Here is an 18,195-nt window from a genome sequence, read left to right as displayed (position 1 = left end):
ACTGGGTCTAGCTAGTCCTTGGGAAACTCCATCTTGCCACGATCCTTCCTCCTTTGTCCTCCCCTCCAATCCTAAGATCACAGAGTAAAATCTTAAATGTCAGTAGGATGGTCTTGATAGGATAGAGAACACAAATTACTGTTCCCTTAAAAAAAAAAAAAAAAAACTTTATAGAGGGCTGGAGAGGTGGCTCAGGAGTTAAGAGCACCGACTGCACTTCCAGCAGTCCTGAGTTCAATTCCCAGCAACCACATGGTGGCTCACAACCATCTGTGATGAGATCTGGTGCCCTCTTCGGGTGTGTTGAAGACAGTGACAGTGAACTCATATACACAAAATAAATAAATTAAATATTTTTAAAAAATACTTTAAAGATTGAATTACTTAACTTTATGTGTATGTGTTTTTTCTGAATGTATATATGTATACTAAATGTAAGCCTGGTACCTGCAGAAGTCAGAAGAGGGTGCTGGAGGCCCTGAAACTGGATTTATGAATGGCTGTAAACTATCATGTGAGTACTGGGACTGAACCTGGATCCTCTGCAAGAACAGCAAGTACTCCTAACCATGAAGTCATCTCTCCAGCCCTCATAGTTTAGCTCTCTATTTCAAGCAGAGCTTTCCAAAACTCAGGAGTTAAAGATTAAGCTGGGCATGATAATACATACTGACAGTCCCAGTACTTAGGAAGCAAAGGTAGGAAGTTTATGAACTGTAGATTGTCCAGAAGCTGTTTGTATTTTAATGTTAATTCCACTTCCCCAAGAAGGGCTGCCTAGTCACATGACTCCAACTGAACCTTCCCATTTTAATTAGTAAAATAAAGTGAGTAACTGGGCTGGGCAAGGTAGGTGGAGAGAGGAAGGATCGTGGTAAGATGGAGTTTCCCAAGGACTAGCTAGACCCAGTTGACATTGATTGGTGTTAAATAGCTATAAACATTAAGGTTTTTATAGGTCTAGTGTCTCATATAGAAGAGCATTTTATATCTTTGTCTATTTAATGTAATCTTGTGTAGAGGGTTTATAGATTGAGAGTTGAATATATAAACCCGTATGAAAAGCTATCGGGCTGTAGAGTTGTGTTTTGTGGGATTTGGGGTTACAGAAACACCCCGCCACAGAGGCAGAGAACAGGCAATAGTAAACCGCCAAAGGAAGGGAGTTGTGCAAACAAAGTGAAATTTGGGTGGCAGCTTGGACCGGGTGCAGGCAGCTCCATATCGGGGTCAGGCCTGAGGAATGAGACCTCAAGGCCGGTAAAGAGAAAAACCGATTTTTTTTTTTTAATATGCAACAATGAACTTTTAAAATGTTTTTATTAGCTGCAATGGTTTGAATAAGAAAGGCTCCCATAGGCTCATATATTGAATATTTGGTCCCCAGTCAGTGGAACTATTTGAGAAGGACTAGGAGGTGTGGCCTTGTCTAAGAAGGTACATCACTTGAAGGCAGGCTTTGAAATTTCAAAAGACTTGGGCCATTTCTAGCTTTTCTCTCTGACTATTTGTGGATCAAGATGTGGATCATATAGCTCTTAGCTGCTCCTGTTACATGCCTTTGCTTATCCATCATGGATTCTAACCCTCTGAAACAACAGGCTCCAAATCAAATGCTTTTTTTTTTATAAGTTACCTTGGACTGGTGTCTTATCACAGCAATAGAAAAAGTAACTAAGACATTGGGATATATTGGTTTTATATATGAAATGGGTTCATAGTGATTTATGTATCCATATAATATTTCTTAACATGTTTCTTTTCTTTTTTTTTTTTTCTCCTTTTTTTCTTTTTCTTTTTTTTTTCCCCCCTTATTGGGATAGGTAGAAATGTCTAAGTGAAAGGACAACTTTCAGGAATTGGTTCTTTCCTTCCACCTACAATATGGATCTGGGGCTAAACTCAGGTTGTTAGGTTTGCCAACAACTGTTTTTACCCTCTAAGATATCTTGCCAAACCCCATATAATGTATTTTGGTAACAGTCATGGGTCTCCAATACCTTGTTCCCCTACTACTACTAGTCTTCCTTCTCTCATCGCGGGGGGAGGGCAGAGGTGGGTTTCCAATGAGTTTCACTAGGGTTGTTTACAGGAGTATTGGCCAGGGATTAAGGTATTATGAGTTAAAGGGTTAAGAGTTAAGAGACATGGGCACCTTACCAGTGGCTATACCACTGAAGAAAATGTCTCTCGGGAGATTCCCCTTCCCCAGTCACTATAATCCTCAGGAGTAGATAAGACCTCAAGGGCCTCTCCCAGATCCAAGACAGGATCTCTTGCTCTACCTAGAGTTAATTTGGCTAGTCTAGCTAGCCAGTAATCCCCCAAGGGATTCTCTTTTTTTCTAGTCCCTGTCACTGTGATTACAGATGGGTGCCACCATGCCTAGATTTATTTATTTGTTTACTTTTTTGAGTTGGGGTCTCTCTCTATAGCCTTGGCTATTCTGTTAATATATAGACCAGGCTAGCCTCAAACCCACAGAGATTCACCTACCACTCCTAGTCTTATACCTAGATTTTCACATAGATCTTGGGAGTCCAAGCCTAAGTTCAGATCAACATGCTTATGCAAACTCATTATTAGCTGAACCATCTAAATAGCCTGGGAGCCAGCTTTAAAAAGATTGATATGAGAGGGGTGTGTATGTGTATGGTATGCCTGTGGTATACTTTTATGGATACATGCACATAAGCATGTGGGTACAAATACCTATAAATGAGTGTGCAGAGAGACCAAATCAAGTTATCAAAGATCTTTTTCCTTTGCTCTCTGGTTTAACTGCCTTGGGACATTGTCTCTCACAAAATTATAAGTTTGCTGTTTCAGGGAGTCTGGCTAGCTAGCCAGCTCCTGGAATTCACCTGTCTTCACCCCCAGTGGGCCTGTGTGTCCATGTCTGGCTTTTTGTATTTGAACTTGGGTCTTCATGTTTGCAAAACAAGTGCTCTTATCCACGAAGCCATCTCCCCAGCTTCTTGATCAGTTTGTTGAGACAAAGTCTTATGTAGCCCAAGCAGACACGGAGCCAACAAGTAGTTAAAGATACTTAAATGTCTAAATCTCCTACCTCCATCCACTAAGTGCTGAGATGTACCATCACACCCTACTCAAACAAAAAAAGCAACTTTTGGGCTAAGGAGCTAAGATGCACAATGACCTGAGTTCAAACCACCAGAAACTATGTAAAAGCCAGATGTGTGTCTGTGATCCCAGAGCTACTACAAGGAGATGGAGGCAAAGACAGAATCCCTGAAAGTTCACTGGAATCTGCCATACATAGTGTAGAAATAAAGAGACCCTTTTCTCAAACAAGGTGTGGAAAAAAGACTGATACCCAGGGTAATCCTCTGATCTGGCGAGTGAATGCATGTACACACATGCACACACACACACAATCAAGTGGACACACTATGAATACACATATACACACAACACAATAACAACTTTAACATTTAGCTCTATATCTTTCCATAGTTCCTTCAATGTCTTTATTGAACTTAACTTACCCTAACTCTAGAGAGTCAGGTGTCAGAGTAAAAGCACCCATAACTATGTGTAAAAACATGTTCCCTTACCATCTTCATTTGAAACCTGGAAAAGTCCTGCTAATGTGGGTGCAGTGTGTCATGAGTATCAGATGAGTTGCTAAACACTTAGTGACTAGTAAGGTCATACAGGCCACTATTATGGACAGACACTGCTGCCTCCTTAACCACCGTGAGCCCCTATGAAACCCAAACAGCATCCTGTCACCTCTGAATGGCACCAACTGCTGTCCTCACCCTGGACTCATGAGCAAGGAACTCATAGAAGTGTCCTAGTCAATAAAATAACCTCATAAGGTTGGGAACCATCTCTGTGTTGTCTTCTGTTACATTAGTTTGCTTTCTACTGTCGTGATAAAACATTATAACCAAAAGCAACATGGGGAGAAAAGGCTTATTTAACTCACAGCTTACAGCCCATCACCAGATAAGCCAAAGCAGGAACTCTAGGCAGGAACCTGGAGGCAGGAACCGAAACAGAGGCCATAGAGGAATCTTCTTACCCGCTTGCTCCTCGTGACTTGCTTTCTTATACCACCCATCACCTCTTGCCCAAGGATGGCATTACCACAGTCAGTTGAGCCCTCCCTCCTACATCAGTCATTAATTAAAAAAAAAAAAAAAAAAAAAAAACACTATACTTGTCTACAGGCAAACTGATGGAGGCATTTTCTCCACTGAGGTTCCTCTTTCCAAACAACCCTAGTCTGTATCAAGTTGACAAAAAACCAACCAGGATGCTGACTGCTAGACCTGCTCTTGCTGATTCTACTTATGTATTTAGGAATATTTTATACACAGTCTCAAAGTCAGGGTCTTGCTAAGCCTAGCTGATACTCATAGAGATTCACCTGCCTCTGCTTCCTGAGTCCCAGGATTAAAAGCTTATACCACATGTGCCCCTCTGAACCTTTTTTAAAAGTCCTGGCTCAGCCTAGAGAGGCAGCCCAGTTGTATCTGGGTTGTTTGCCTGGACCGAGCAACCCCCTGGGTTACATCTCCAGTACTGGAAAAAGAAAAACAAAAGAATGAAAGGGATAGAGTCACGCAGTCTTAAAATTAACAAGATGAAAAAGCAAGCCACTTCTCTCAAGCAAGAGTCAGGAACAAAAGATGACAGTAAACACAGCAGTCACTAGTCAAAAATGATCAACGTGAAGAAGCCCGCTTAGACACTCCAGGACCAAAGCAAGGCAGTAAGAGTCAGAAAATTAATTGGCTCCTTAATTCAAATGGTGTTACAAGGGAAACTTCTTCCCGTTTCTAACAGATCAAGCCTTTACAGAGCAATCCAAAGTCAACCTGTCAGCATTAAGTGTTAGTTTGAGAGTATCACATAATAAGACACTGACAGTGAATAAAAGAAGGGTTTACAGCATCTTTTTGGAAAAGCCAGAAGTTGACATAATCCTCTGAAAAATTAAGTCACACTTGAAAATTATATGGTTTGAAAATTGAGCAGAGTACAAATTGTACCAGAGTGGTTTTTTAAAGGGAGGGGAGAGAGAGACAGAGAAAGTGCAACCAACCCAGGCAGAGGGTTGCGTCATTAGCAAGTGTTTATTTAAAGAGGAATTCTGAGGGAGCTCTGATGGGACTGCCCGAGATTATGAATACCTGCTGGGCTCAGTGGAATGCGGACGTCTGTTCTTCTGACTTGCATACGGCCTCCCAAACACACAAAGCTACATGACTGGAGCTACTTTATTCATTTACACAGGACTCTACAAAATTCAGATGCTTTTGTAATTCTGATATGTCAGAAATCTGCTTAGAAACAGATCTTTAAGGAGACTAAAATCACTAGCTCTGGTGAGTATCTCCCAGAAGAACTTAATAGGTCAACAGCACTCAACTATACTAATGTGTAAAAGGGAACAATGTGCTTAATATAGCAACATAAAATTTTAGGCTCAGAAGAGACCTTAGTGACCTAATTCACCTAACTCCCTTTATCGCCGAGGAAACTGACTCTAAATGAGTAGTCACTTGTGACTTAACAGTCTGTGACTAAACTCCAGTCTCTGGGTAGACTCCTGACCCTGAAGCATGCTGGCAAACGCGTTTCTGATCTGTTATATAGTCAGGGAAATGAAGAGTCGTTTCAGGTGCATTAAACTTGTCTTCCTTTCCAGTTTTCACAGAGAAATAAAAGGCGGCACGCCGATGCTGCTCCTTCATGGAGTGCATGGCCCAAACTCTAAGCACAAGAACGCCAACTGCTCAGACAACTTAGAGGAATCAGGAACTTGCTCACTTTGAATCTGTGATCCCCTCTTTTAAAGGTGTTCTTGTTTTTACTTTGCAAACGTGCACCTATTATAATTGCTGTGAGTCCTGAGAGCCAATGGCCAATAGGAAAATATATTTCCATATTGATAACACCTAAGAATGCAGATTTCAAATGACACCATCCATCTATTAAGGGCACTCGGGCAGTCAGCCCAAATGCTGTCACTGGAGACTAGGAATGGGTTGTATTTGGATTATAAGCCCCAAGTTCAGTGTTAGTCAGTCACACATGTAGCTAACCTTCACTGCAGACACACATCAAGTTCTAGCAGACCTTAGGAAGAAAGCTCCACCTTTAATTAAACTATGAGAAGGAAACCTGGGGAGTGTACAAAAGGGCCTGAAAGTTGGCAAGGCACAAGTTCTGATAGGAGGAGCACAAGCTGCTTTTCTATGCGGAACATTTAAGTCCTTGTAAATCCTAAATTCCTACTGACAACTGCTCATTAAAACATGCCCTTTCAATCATGTAAGGCACTCCTACTCAAAACTAACTTGGTAAACAGGGCAGGAAAAAGGCTTAATTTCTCAAACCAGGATGCATCATTGTCTCCTAGTACTGTTTAAATGACAGAGTAACACTGCTGGTTGAAAGGTATTGAAGGGAGAGAGGAGCTGGCATTTAGTGTTTACACCCAGTCTCCATTTACTCTACACTCACAGCCGCTACCGAGCAACTGTGATCCACATTTTATAGGTGAGAGAGAACTGAGCTCCGAAAGAAGTTTGTACAGTGTCTTCCACAAAATAACAGAGCTGGAGTTTTTGGTCAGGAAAAGAATGGAGCTGGGCGTGGTGGTACACACCTAGAACTCCAGACCTCAGAAGATCACTAGTTCAAAGACATCCTTGGCTTTACACTGAGGATCTATCTACCTTACTGGGGTGTGAATGCTGAACAAGTGAGTCAAACACTTATTGCTCTTCTAGAAGTCCCAGGATTTGGTTCCCAGCACCCTCAGCAGACAGCTCACAAACCACCTGTAATTCCAGGTAATCTAACACCTTCTTCTGGCCTCTTTAGGCGAGGAAGAGCACTCGGGGGAGGAGGGATAGGCATGTACACAACTGTCACACCAGATGCAAGGACACTCACAAAATACATAAATGAAAAAAATAAATAAACCAAATATGGCAGTGCACACAAGGCAAATGAATCTCTGTGACTTCAAGGCTAGTTTAGTCTATAGAGCAAGGCCCAGGCCAACCAACCCTATGAAAAGAGACCTTGCCTCAAAAATTAAGAAAGAGAAAGAGAGCTATTGCTGGGTCTAATGGTGCATGCCTATAATCTCAGCTCTCAAGAGGCTGAAGTTAGGGGGCTGGATAGGTGACTCGGTGGTTAAGAGCACTGACTGCTCTTCCAGAGGTCCTGAGTTCAAGTCCCAGCAACCACATGGTGGCTCACAACCATCTGTAATGGGATCTGATGTCCTCTTCTGGTGTGTCTGAAGACAGCTACAGTGTACTCATATAAAATAAATAAATCTTAAAAAAAAAAAAAAAAAAAAAAAAAAGAGGCTGAAGTTAGGCGATCACTGCAAGTCTGCAGCCAGCCAGGTCAACAGTCTAGCCAAGTCTACACAGGAAGACCTATCCTCCTCCAGGGAGGGGGTTAAGGAAAATGACTAAATTCTTGCTTTTAACCTGCCTTATATGAACAGGTAGGTTTCGCTAGAACAGGATTTGAACCTGTTTTTTCTCCACTTGTTATCTGGGCTAGTCCCTCCCATAGCAGATGTTTGATAAATGCCCGATGAATATGTGAATAAATGACGGGCCAAATATGATGACCCTGCCTGTAATTCCAGCGCTAAAGTGGCAGAGGCAGTCTGGTTCACATACCAACTCCCAGGCCAGCTAAGGTTCAGTTTCAAACATAACAAATTTAAGGTTGAGGGGATCATATCTCAGTAAAACTTTTGCTACATAAGCATAAGGACCCTAAGTTCAGTCCCCAGAATCAATATTTAAAAAAAGAAATAAAACATGGGCATTGTGGTCAAATAACCCACATTTGTAATCTCAGAGCTGGAGAAACAGAGACAGGTAGATCCTCAAGTCTCCTTGACTAGACAACCTTGAATACTTGGTGTTCTAGTCAGAGCCCCTATTGAAAAAAAAAGGGTGGGGAAGAAGAGTGACAAAGATTGGCCTCTGACTTACACACACATACACCTCTAAGTAAATAGTTGTTTTCAGCATGGTAGGGCTAGAGAGATGGCTCAGTGGTTAAGAGCACTTGCGTGTTTCTCCATATAGTCCTGGCTGTCCTAGAACTTGCTCTGTAGCCCAGGCTGGCCTCAAACTCAGAGATCTGCCTGCCTCTGCCTCCCCAGTGCTGGGATTAAAGGTGTGTGCCTCCACTGCTCAGCCTTTCTTTTCTCTCTCTCTCTTTTTAAAAGACAGGTTCTTACTATGTCGACTACGTTGGTCTAGAATTCACATGCATCTTCCTGTCTCTGCCTCCTGAATGCTGGAATTAAAAGATTGAAATACCACACCTGGCTTTCATATTTTTTTACCCTCCTACCCAAAAGATTTCTAATAAGATATCCCCTCTATCACTCATTTTTCCTGAAAAGGGGGGGGTGGCAAATATCTCAAGATCCTTCATGAGCTAAAGAATGTATAGGGCCAGAAAGATGGCTCAGTGGATAAGGGCAAGTGGATGTGCTAAGCTGAGTCACTGTAGTGACTGGCCTAGTCCTTCTGGTCCCTGGAAACCACATGGTGAAAGAAGACATGCTTCTCCCCTTCACTTTCCTTGCTAGTGGTTTAATGACTGTGTCTCCCATAAGGCCGGGTATTTGAACACTTGGTCTTCGGGTGATGCTGTCTGGGGCAGTGTTGGGGTGAACTATGAGAGTCATAACCTCAGACTACTTCCAGTTTGCTTCATGCTTGCCAGTGATGATGTGATCTCTCAGCTTTCCGCTACTGCCCCCTGCTGCCATGCTTCCTCCACCATTATAGACTCTCCCTCTGGAAGCATAAGTTCCAACTCTCTTCTTTAAATTCTTGGTCATGGTCTTTTACCATAGCAACAATAAAGTACCTATCAAGTCCTCTGACCTCCATATTCGTGCTGTGGCATGCACATGCATTGAGAGCACACACACACACACGCACACACAATCACACACACAAAGGTAAAGTAAAACAAAATAATCTGTACAGTCGAGAAGGAAAAAACTAATCAGAGTTCCCTTTCTGACATACATCAAACCCAAATTCCAGATGATCTGAACACCCAGGACATCTGGATCCTTGAGCCGTTGGCGTCAACAGTAACTGTAAATCGAGGACTTGTCACCAAAAATGGGTGGACTCTTCGACTGGGCTTTAATCCAAGCTTAAAGATAAGCTAGGGAGAATACAAACACCAAACTACATAATTCAAGTTGGAGGCATACAGAGCCGTATGATTTCATAAAACATAAGGAAGCAAAATGCCTTTGTCTCAGCCTTATGAAGATTCCTGAGAAGAGACACAAGAGACAGATGAAAACACGGGCATCCCTAGGGACTAAGATGCCCGACGGGGATTTTATAACAGGACTATTTCCTCTTTGCGAGGACTTTGCAAAAAAAAAAAAAAAAAAAAAAAAACGCTTAAGATGTAGTTGCTGGACCACAATAAACAGACAATCAAAAACCAGACCCACCCATTGAGTTACTGCTAATGGAATCTGTCCTCCTAGAAGTGCCAGATGGAGACTTAAGGGGGAAAAAAGCTCTTTACTAATTGTGGCCAAGATTCCTTGGTACATCATGCCAGGTCCAGGATATTAACCCAGATGTCCTAGCCAAATTCAAGGTTGGTTAAGTACAATCTGCCAACCTATTAAAAAAAAAAAAAATTGGGGGAGCTCCTTCTCTACCCTGATTGTAATCTGAAGAGGTTATACTTCCCTAAAATTCCTGTACATTACCATCAGAAAATGATTCCTTTTAAAGAGAAAAAGTAATAAAAATGTTGATTTAAAATGGATTATTGCAGTTCATATATATTAGAAACATAAACTAATATTTATTAAAAATATAAGATGCTATAACAAAGCTTCCCTAAACAGCTATATAAAAAATTCACATACACTCTATTACAGATACTGTTTTTCAATTAAGATTGGAATCCTTATATAAAAGTTTATGTTAAACTGGGTTTAAACCAGCAGAGCAGTGGTGGTACACACCTTTAATCCCAGCACCCAGGAAGCAGAGGCCAGCCTGTCTACAGAGTGAGTTTCAGGACAGCCAGGTCTATACAGAGAACTCTGTCTTGGGGGATGGGAAGGACTAAGTTTGAACCACGAAACTTTTGTTTTTCAAGAGAACCATGGAACTTTTGACACTAAAAAGTAGGGCTGTGCTGCCAAAAGTATAACTGGGAGAGAAACGCTTCTGAGGATAACATGACATAGACTCCTTGGGCTAAACAAAGATTCTGGGTTGATGTACAAACATAGGAAAGTATCGACTGGAGATTGTTCAGTGGTTAAAAGCACTGGTTGTTCTTCCAGAGGATAGTGGTTCAATTCCCAGCATCCAGGTTACAACCATCCACAACTCCGATCCCAGGGGATCTAAATGCCTTCTGGCCTCCACAGACCAGCATGCACATGGTCCACAGACATACATGCAGGCAAAACATCCATATACATAAAGTAAATTTTTAATAGGAAAGTATAAAAGTATATATGCAACAAGGTGGTACTGGGAACACAGACTGTATGAACGCTAGGTTTAATCTCCAATGTGTATGTGTTTGTGTATGGGAGGGGTCGGGTCCAAATCTCAAGCACACGGCTAGCCAGCTTTTCACCAGCTGTGACTTGATGTTCTATTGCCAAGGTATTCTGCACATTTATCAAAATAACATAAGCTAGGGCTCAGTTCTTACTCTGCATTCACCAGCAGCAAGGATACTTTTAGCCCAAATTGTCAAGTTCTCGGAACTTTAATTCATCCTGTTTTTAACACAGACTTGATCCCAGTAGAAATCTGGGCATGGTAGCCATGTTTACAATCCCAACTATGGCAGAGACTGAGGTGGGACAACATACAAGATCCCCCACCCCAAAAGCCAGGTATGATGGCTGCCACCTGGAATCCCAGCACTCAGGAAGCTAAGCCAGGAGGATTGAGTTCCAGGCTAGCCTACTGCACAGGGAAATCCTAGCTTAAAAAAAAAGATAAATGGGAAGGGAGGTTGTGCATATGAGAAGCTTGGGTTCAACCTCATCTGCAGGATTGATGGACAGATAGATGAATTCAGAGTCTTTCAGTAGTTTAACCAATATTTTCAGGATAACAGCCTGAAAGACTTTAAACTATCTGCTCTCTAAGCTTCTAATATGGAGGCCTTTGAGCTTTCTGGTCCCTCTTCCATATGATCCCCATTTCCTTTAGGGACCAACATCCTCTAACTTTCTTTCCGTCTCTACTCAAATCATGTTCTCCACTGGGTCTCTTGAAACCCTATCTGAAACTCCTGTAACTTTAGCCATCATTTACAAGACTTCCTCCTCCTCCAGTTTATACATTTGTTCTTTGCCATTTATGACATTCTAACATACAACATAACACATTGGATGTGCCTTTCATCCAATCTGTCTTTCAGGTGGAAGGAAAGTACCAAGAGAATAAAGAGTGGTCACTTTATTCAGGGCTGTGTCACCAGCCTCCAGAAGGGCATGTGGCACAGGAAAGGGCTCCCCATAAGTGTCTGTGATGTGACTATCATGTAGACCTCATTACACAGACAGACAGATATACCACAGCTCCACAAACAGCCTTTGGAGCAACCATAACACTTCAACAACATTCAAAGAAGCACAGGCGTGCCATAACCAATAACAGTCTCTTATGTTTGTTTGTTTCTTTTTCATGCCGGGCAATGTTGACACTTGTCTTTACCCAGCACTCAGGAGACAGAGGCAAGCCGATTTCTGTGAGTTCAAGGCCAGCCTGGCCTACAGAGTAAATTCCGGGACAATCAAAGCCATACAAAGAGAACTGGTCTTGAAAAACCAAAACTGAGCTAGAGAGATGGCTCAGCAGTTAAGAGCACTGACTGCTCTTCCAGCAGTCCTGAGTTCAAATCCCAGCAACCACATGGTGACTCACAACCATCTGTAAAGGGATCTGGTGCCTCTTCCAGTGTGTCTGAAGACAGCAACAGTCTACTCATATAAATAAAATAAATAAAGCTTTAAAAAAACAAAACTAAGAAAAAAATTAAAAATACTAATTTTTAAAAGGTGTTAAATTCTTAAAGACAAGAACCAGGTTGGCTTATTTTCGTACCCAGCACTGACTGAAAAAAAAAAAAAACAGAGAATGGTAAAATCCTCATGTTCAGAGATACTACAAAAGTTCCCAGCCAGTTTCAGTGTTTACCCCTTTAATCCAGGCCTGGTAGGAAGCCTAACAGCTTTCTCTGAACCTCAACAAGGGTCCCAAACTCTCAGCTGAACAATCACCCACCCTTGGCTTTCATAATGTCCAGCCTTTCACCACTGAATCACTGTCCTAAAAAAATAACTAAGCAGAAAGAAGTACAGTTCCTGACCACACCACCGGCCTGACCTTTCAATACCCTCCCTGTAAAATGAGGATGACAGTAACCTCCCTAGGTTGAATGGATTACAAGAGATAAAAACCCCACACTTGCCCAGAGCCCGGCCATAAGAAGCCCTCAATAAACCTTAATTGTTATTATGTCAAGAGGAAGAAATGCCCCAAGGCTGAGGAACAACATACCTGGGGATTCTCGCAAAAGATTATCATTAAGCCTAGAAGCCAAACACTGCTCTCCTGACTGGGAGCCACTATTAGAAGTAATAATCATAAAATCCTAGAATCGGAATCCTCAAAGCACCACAATATAAATATTAACAGAGCCCCAAGCAGACAACAGACACAGTCCTGGCCTAGAAGAGGAAGAGGCTAAGCTGCTGAATCACACACACACACACACACACACACACACACACACACAAAGAAAGAAAAAGGAAATTACAGAATTATACCCACTGTCCTCATAAATTAAATAAATAAAAAGAAACAGTAATTGGCGCGCAAGTTTTTGCTTTAAAAAAAAAAAAAAAAGGTATCCACATGGACTACAGACTTAACGTGTCATTTCTCCATACCCGAGAGGTGGGGCTCGGCAGGGAAGGAGGGGGTGGTGCACTGGTTTCTGCCAGATGGAAAAGCCACATGAAGTGGAGAGACTACGGAATTTCAGGGCAGGACTCCAGACCCAAAAAAATCCGATATTCTGTTGTTTTCTCTAATAACGCAAGACCTCCAAGGTTCGAGACGAACCTCAAGGCTCTGCTTTTTAAAACAGTCCCCCACCCCCACCCCGAACAAGTGTCATCTGTCTTCCGCGCCAACCCCCGACCGCGGCAGCAGGTTCGGGTTACCGGGCAGCGGTGATTTCAGAGATCTGGCACCCCGTGTCGTCCTTCCAAACCTCCACGGAGAATCACGGTCCGGGGGGGCTGAAGGGAAACAAAAGCCCAGGGCCGAGCCGGCAGAGATAGGGCCAAGCCCGGGCGACACGGGGCAAGGGCGCCCTCCATGCCGGCTCGCGGACACCCGGCGTCCCGGGCCTGCCTGAGGAAGGTGGCGAGTGGCGGGCGGCGTCCAGGGCAACAGGTCGGACCGGACCCGCGGCCTCCACGAGCGCCGGAGCCGTCCCCGGAACCTCCCCTCGAGAGCTGAGGAGAGGACGCGGGCTCTCCTTAGAGAGCGGCTCCGGAGGCGGCGCAGGGGCCAGGAGTCCACGCTCCATCTTGAGGCGGCGGGAGGAAGGCAAGGCCCGGGGCCGAGGCTGACAGGGCCGGCCGGACGCGCGGGGCTCGCAGCCAGCCTTCCTCGCCGCCGCTGTCTCCTCGTGCCCGCCGCCCTCACGGCCGCTGCCGCGTCTCCTCCGCCGCGCTCCCGGTGCGTGGCGGGAGCTGGAGACGAGCTTTCCCTCCCAGCGAGCGTCCCCGGGACCCGGGCGGCGGGAAGGAGCGGAGGGAGAGGAAGGGTGGGACGGCGAGGAAGGGGAGATCAGGCCCGCGCTTCGCTCACCGCCTGGGACGCCGCCGGTCGCCGTCACCTGCCTCCCAGCAGCAGCAGCAGCAGCAGCAGCCGCCGCGGCCGCCGCCTCCCCGGCTCTTCGGCTCGGGGCGGGGAAGAGAACGTGACGCGCCGCCGCCGCGGGGCCGGGAGAAGACGCCGCGCCGCCCCTCCCCGCGCCCGGGCCGCTGCCGCCCGCGAGCTCCCCGCCGCCCCCTTTGTCTGAGTGCCCCACTGCGAGCCCCTAAATCCTCCCGAGTCCACCGCGATAAGGAGCAGGATGCCGGGGACCGACCGAGAGGCCTGCAGCCGCGGGTGCTTTGGCATTTCAGGCTTTTTTTTCCCCCCTGTTTCCTAGCAAAGTGTGCCCGGAATTTGCAAGTCACCCCGGATAGCCACCCCGTCGACCGGACTGCAGCCTGCCGCTGGGATGGAGTGGGGTGCGGTTGGAGAGTGGGGAGCTGATGGATCTCATTGACTTCCCCTTCCCGCCTAGAGCGGGGTGATAGATCCTTTGCCACAAATTGGAAGGGAGATGCCCATGTGCAAGCTAAGCTTGGGATAAACGGTCTCTGCTCTCCAGGAAAACACTGAGAGGGTTAAAGGGAAAAAAAATCCTTTGAGACAAGCCCGGGGCTGCAGCCCGTTAGTTTTGAGAAAAGCCTTTTATTCGCCCCAGTCGTTTGGCCAGAAGCCCAGGGTAATGTCCCATCCGAGCTCCTCCCCAAGTAGGGATCCCCTTGAAAAGCTTTTGAAAGGGACTGGAGAGGACGCTGCAACAGCCGGCTCAGGGCTGCCATAGCAGAGGGCCGCCAGCCTTTTCGCTCCCACGGACCATGGCAACCCCAGAAGTTTTGCAGCTCCTGGAAGAAATCGGCAGCTGTTGGAAGCCCATTTTTTTTTTTTTTTTTTTTTTTTTTTTTGCAAGTGACTCACTGATGTAGAAGGGGCCACAAGCTTCCTCCTCCTTCCCAGTAGGAGTAAATATGCCGGAGGGGGAAGGGTGACCTCCCTTGTTGACCTTTATTCAAAACCGCATTGTGTCTGGATAAACAACCACGCAGAGAGCCCAAGAAAGGAACTCCACTGGAAATGCACGAAGTTCTAAACAAAGTACATTTATCTGCAGACCCTCCTGTCCATTTAAGCCTTTAATCACACACACACAAATAATCTATTATTCTGCCTGAGCCTGATATGTGAGCTCCAAGGTTAAGAGGTGATGGTACCCTTGGAACCCAGGATTCATTCCTACTTAGACCCACTGATCTGAATACAATTTAACTATGCTTTTCCTCCCTTCGTTTTTTTTTTTTTCCAGATAGGGTGCCTGTGTGTAATAGCCCTGGCTAACCTGGAACTTGATTTGTAGACCAGGCTGGCCTCGAATACATAGAGAGATTCGCCTGCCTCTGCCTCCTCAGTTCCAGGTCAGCCAGGGCTACACAGAGTACACAGAGAAATCCTGTCACAAAATAATAATAATAATAATAATAATAATAAAGCCAGGCCTGTTGGTGTGCACATTTTCAATACTATCCTTCAAGAGGCAGAGGCAGGTGAATCTCTGAGGTTGAGGCTAGCCTGCTCTACATACCAGCCAGGGCTATATACTGGGACCCTGTCTCAAAAACAAAACAAAACATAATAGGGCCAATGCCGTGGGTAAACGTGTTTGCTGCACGGATCTGGAGATCTGAACTGAGACCCCCCCAAACCCACAGTGGAGTGAGAAAACTGACTTGCAATGGTTGTCTTCTGACTGCCATATGCACTGGATGCACACCCCACTCACACATGTGCACACACACAGAGACCATCACACACACAAATAATAAATAAACCCTTATAAAAAGAACAGAACAGCAGTAATGTCATGTATCTGGAGGAAACTGGTTTTTGTGGGAAGCTGAAAAGTTCCTCGGTTAGTAGAGTGATTCCCTACCAAGAGCAAAGCCCAGGGTTCAATTTCCCTAAAGCTAGGTCCCAGCACTCAGGAGGTGGAGCTGAAAACTAGCCTGGGCTACCTGATACCCTATTTAAAAAACGAAACAAACAAACAAACAAAAATCCTCCTTTTATATTATACAGAGCACAGACCTGTAATGCCAGCTGCTTGGGAAACTGAGGCAGGAGGATCAAAGCCTACCTGAGTAAGTTCAAAGCTACAGAGTAAGTTCAAAAAGAAAGAAAGAAGGAGAAAGAGAAAGAAACTTACATTCAATTTAAAAGGATTCTTGGTCTGGGACTACAGCTCAGTAATAGAGCAATTACCTAGCCTGCATAAAACTGGCTTCAACCACCAGTACAGTGAGGGTGAGAGATATTCTTAAATCAGAAATCAAGGCTCAGACTCTGTAACTGAGCCACTGGGGCAATCAATCACCCTAAGTGCAAGTCTAGCCTGGTCTACTGTAAGACCTAAATTGAGTCTTATCTGAGGCTCCCATGAATGAGACCAGAGATTGGGGATCAATGCAAAAGCAAGAGGTTTATAAGTCCAGTGCACTGGGGTGGCCTAACATCCATCAGTATAGTTTTTATGCTACATCGATGGTGACTAGGCAAGCAAGCACTGGTGGGTTTAGTTCACTTTTAAGTCAATTGGCTGCTGCCAACATGGGTTGTGGGTTGGATCTCAGGACCTCTGCCCTACATTCCGGGGCTACCCAGATAAGACACTTCTCCCCAGGAAGTGCTGTTAAGGCGCCTGCCTGGATCATATATCAAGGCTTTTCCCCTACATTCCAGGGGCTGCCCAGATAAGGTTGAAGCATTCCTTCCTGGAGGGTGCAGGACCACCGAAGTTCTTACTGGGAGAGGGGAGCTGCAAGACCCTTAGTGGGAGGGGGAAGTCACAAGGAGGGTGTGCCACTGTAAAAGGCCTCACCACAAAGTTCTTTCCAAGCCGGTGAGAGCCTATCTCAAAATAAAAACTTGAAAATGCTTCAGATGAGGCCTGCCAATCCGTAGACCAGGTTGGCCTCAAGCGCACAGAGATTAGGCTGCCTCTGCCTCCAGAGTGCTGATATTAAAGGTGTTCGTTGACACCACTGCCTGACTGATCTTGATCTTTTAACATTTGAGTGTGTGGTGTGTGTGTGTGTGTGTTCAGAGAACGACTTGAGGGAATATGTTCTCTCCTTTTGCCATGCGTACTCTAGTGATTAAATTTGGGTCACTAGTAGAAAAGCACCTTTACATTTGTTTAAACAGGTATTTCCTGCATTTCCTCTAACCCTAACTGTCCTGAAACTTACAATGCAAAGCAGACTGGCCTCAAACTCTCGGGGATCCACCTGGCTCTGCCTCCCCGGTGCTGTAACTAAAGCTATGCACTAGCATGCCCAAGTCATTGGGTTGTGGCGACTCCAGCTTTCACTCCATAACACAAGCTGGAACCGGTGCCCCTCTGGCCTCTGCCTCCTGACCTTTGCCAGCATCTGTATTCACCACAGGGCTGGACAGAGAGTCTTATGCTGCAAACAAGTAAAACACACAAAGACACATCTCTGACTGCCTAGTATAAACCAAAAATCAATTTTAACCACTAAAACCAGATGAGAATGCTGTCTCTATAAGCAATGCTGCCATTGCTGGCTTTATAGAGTTTTCTTAAAAAGTAAGAACTTACTGGGGTGGCGGTGGCACAGGCCTTTAGTCCCAGCACTCAGGAGGCAGAGATAGACAGAGCTCTGAATACAAGGCCAGCCTTGGTCTCCAGAATGAATTCCAGGACAGCCAGGCCTACACTGAGAAACCTTGTCCTGAAAAATCAAGAAGAAAAAAAAAGTAGAACCGATGAAAGAACCGAGACAAACTGCTGTGTAGAGTTCCAGAATCCGCTCTCAGAGAGAACCATTCGACGACCACAAAGGCACCATTCACCCAACAAAGAAGAAGATACATCATCCTGGAAACCACACCCGGGGCCTCCTGAATAGACCAGGGCTTCAAGTACAGGCCGCTTTGCAATGTGGAGGTGGACAAAAATGACTAATAAAGTTGCCACCCCATGCTTTAAGATTCTGTGCCTTTTTAAAGATCCAGTAAGGCAAAATATCTGTGAAATCGGTGCTTGGTGCAGTTTTGATCAACACCTGTCTTTTTGAGAGCACACACACACACACACACACACAATAAATAAATAAATAAAAGTTGAGATCTCCTTCCACAAAATCAAACACACTCAAGTACACAGCATTCACACCGGAGGTTTTTTGTTCGATTTGTTTTGTTTTACAACAGAAGTATTTGAAATAGTCAAAAACTGAGAATA

This window comes from Micromys minutus (genome assembly GCF_963924665.1).
Source record: "Micromys minutus genome assembly, chromosome: 29".
Classification (NCBI taxonomy): domain Eukaryota; kingdom Metazoa; phylum Chordata; class Mammalia; order Rodentia; family Muridae; genus Micromys; species Micromys minutus.
This window is presented reverse-complemented; position numbering follows the sequence as displayed.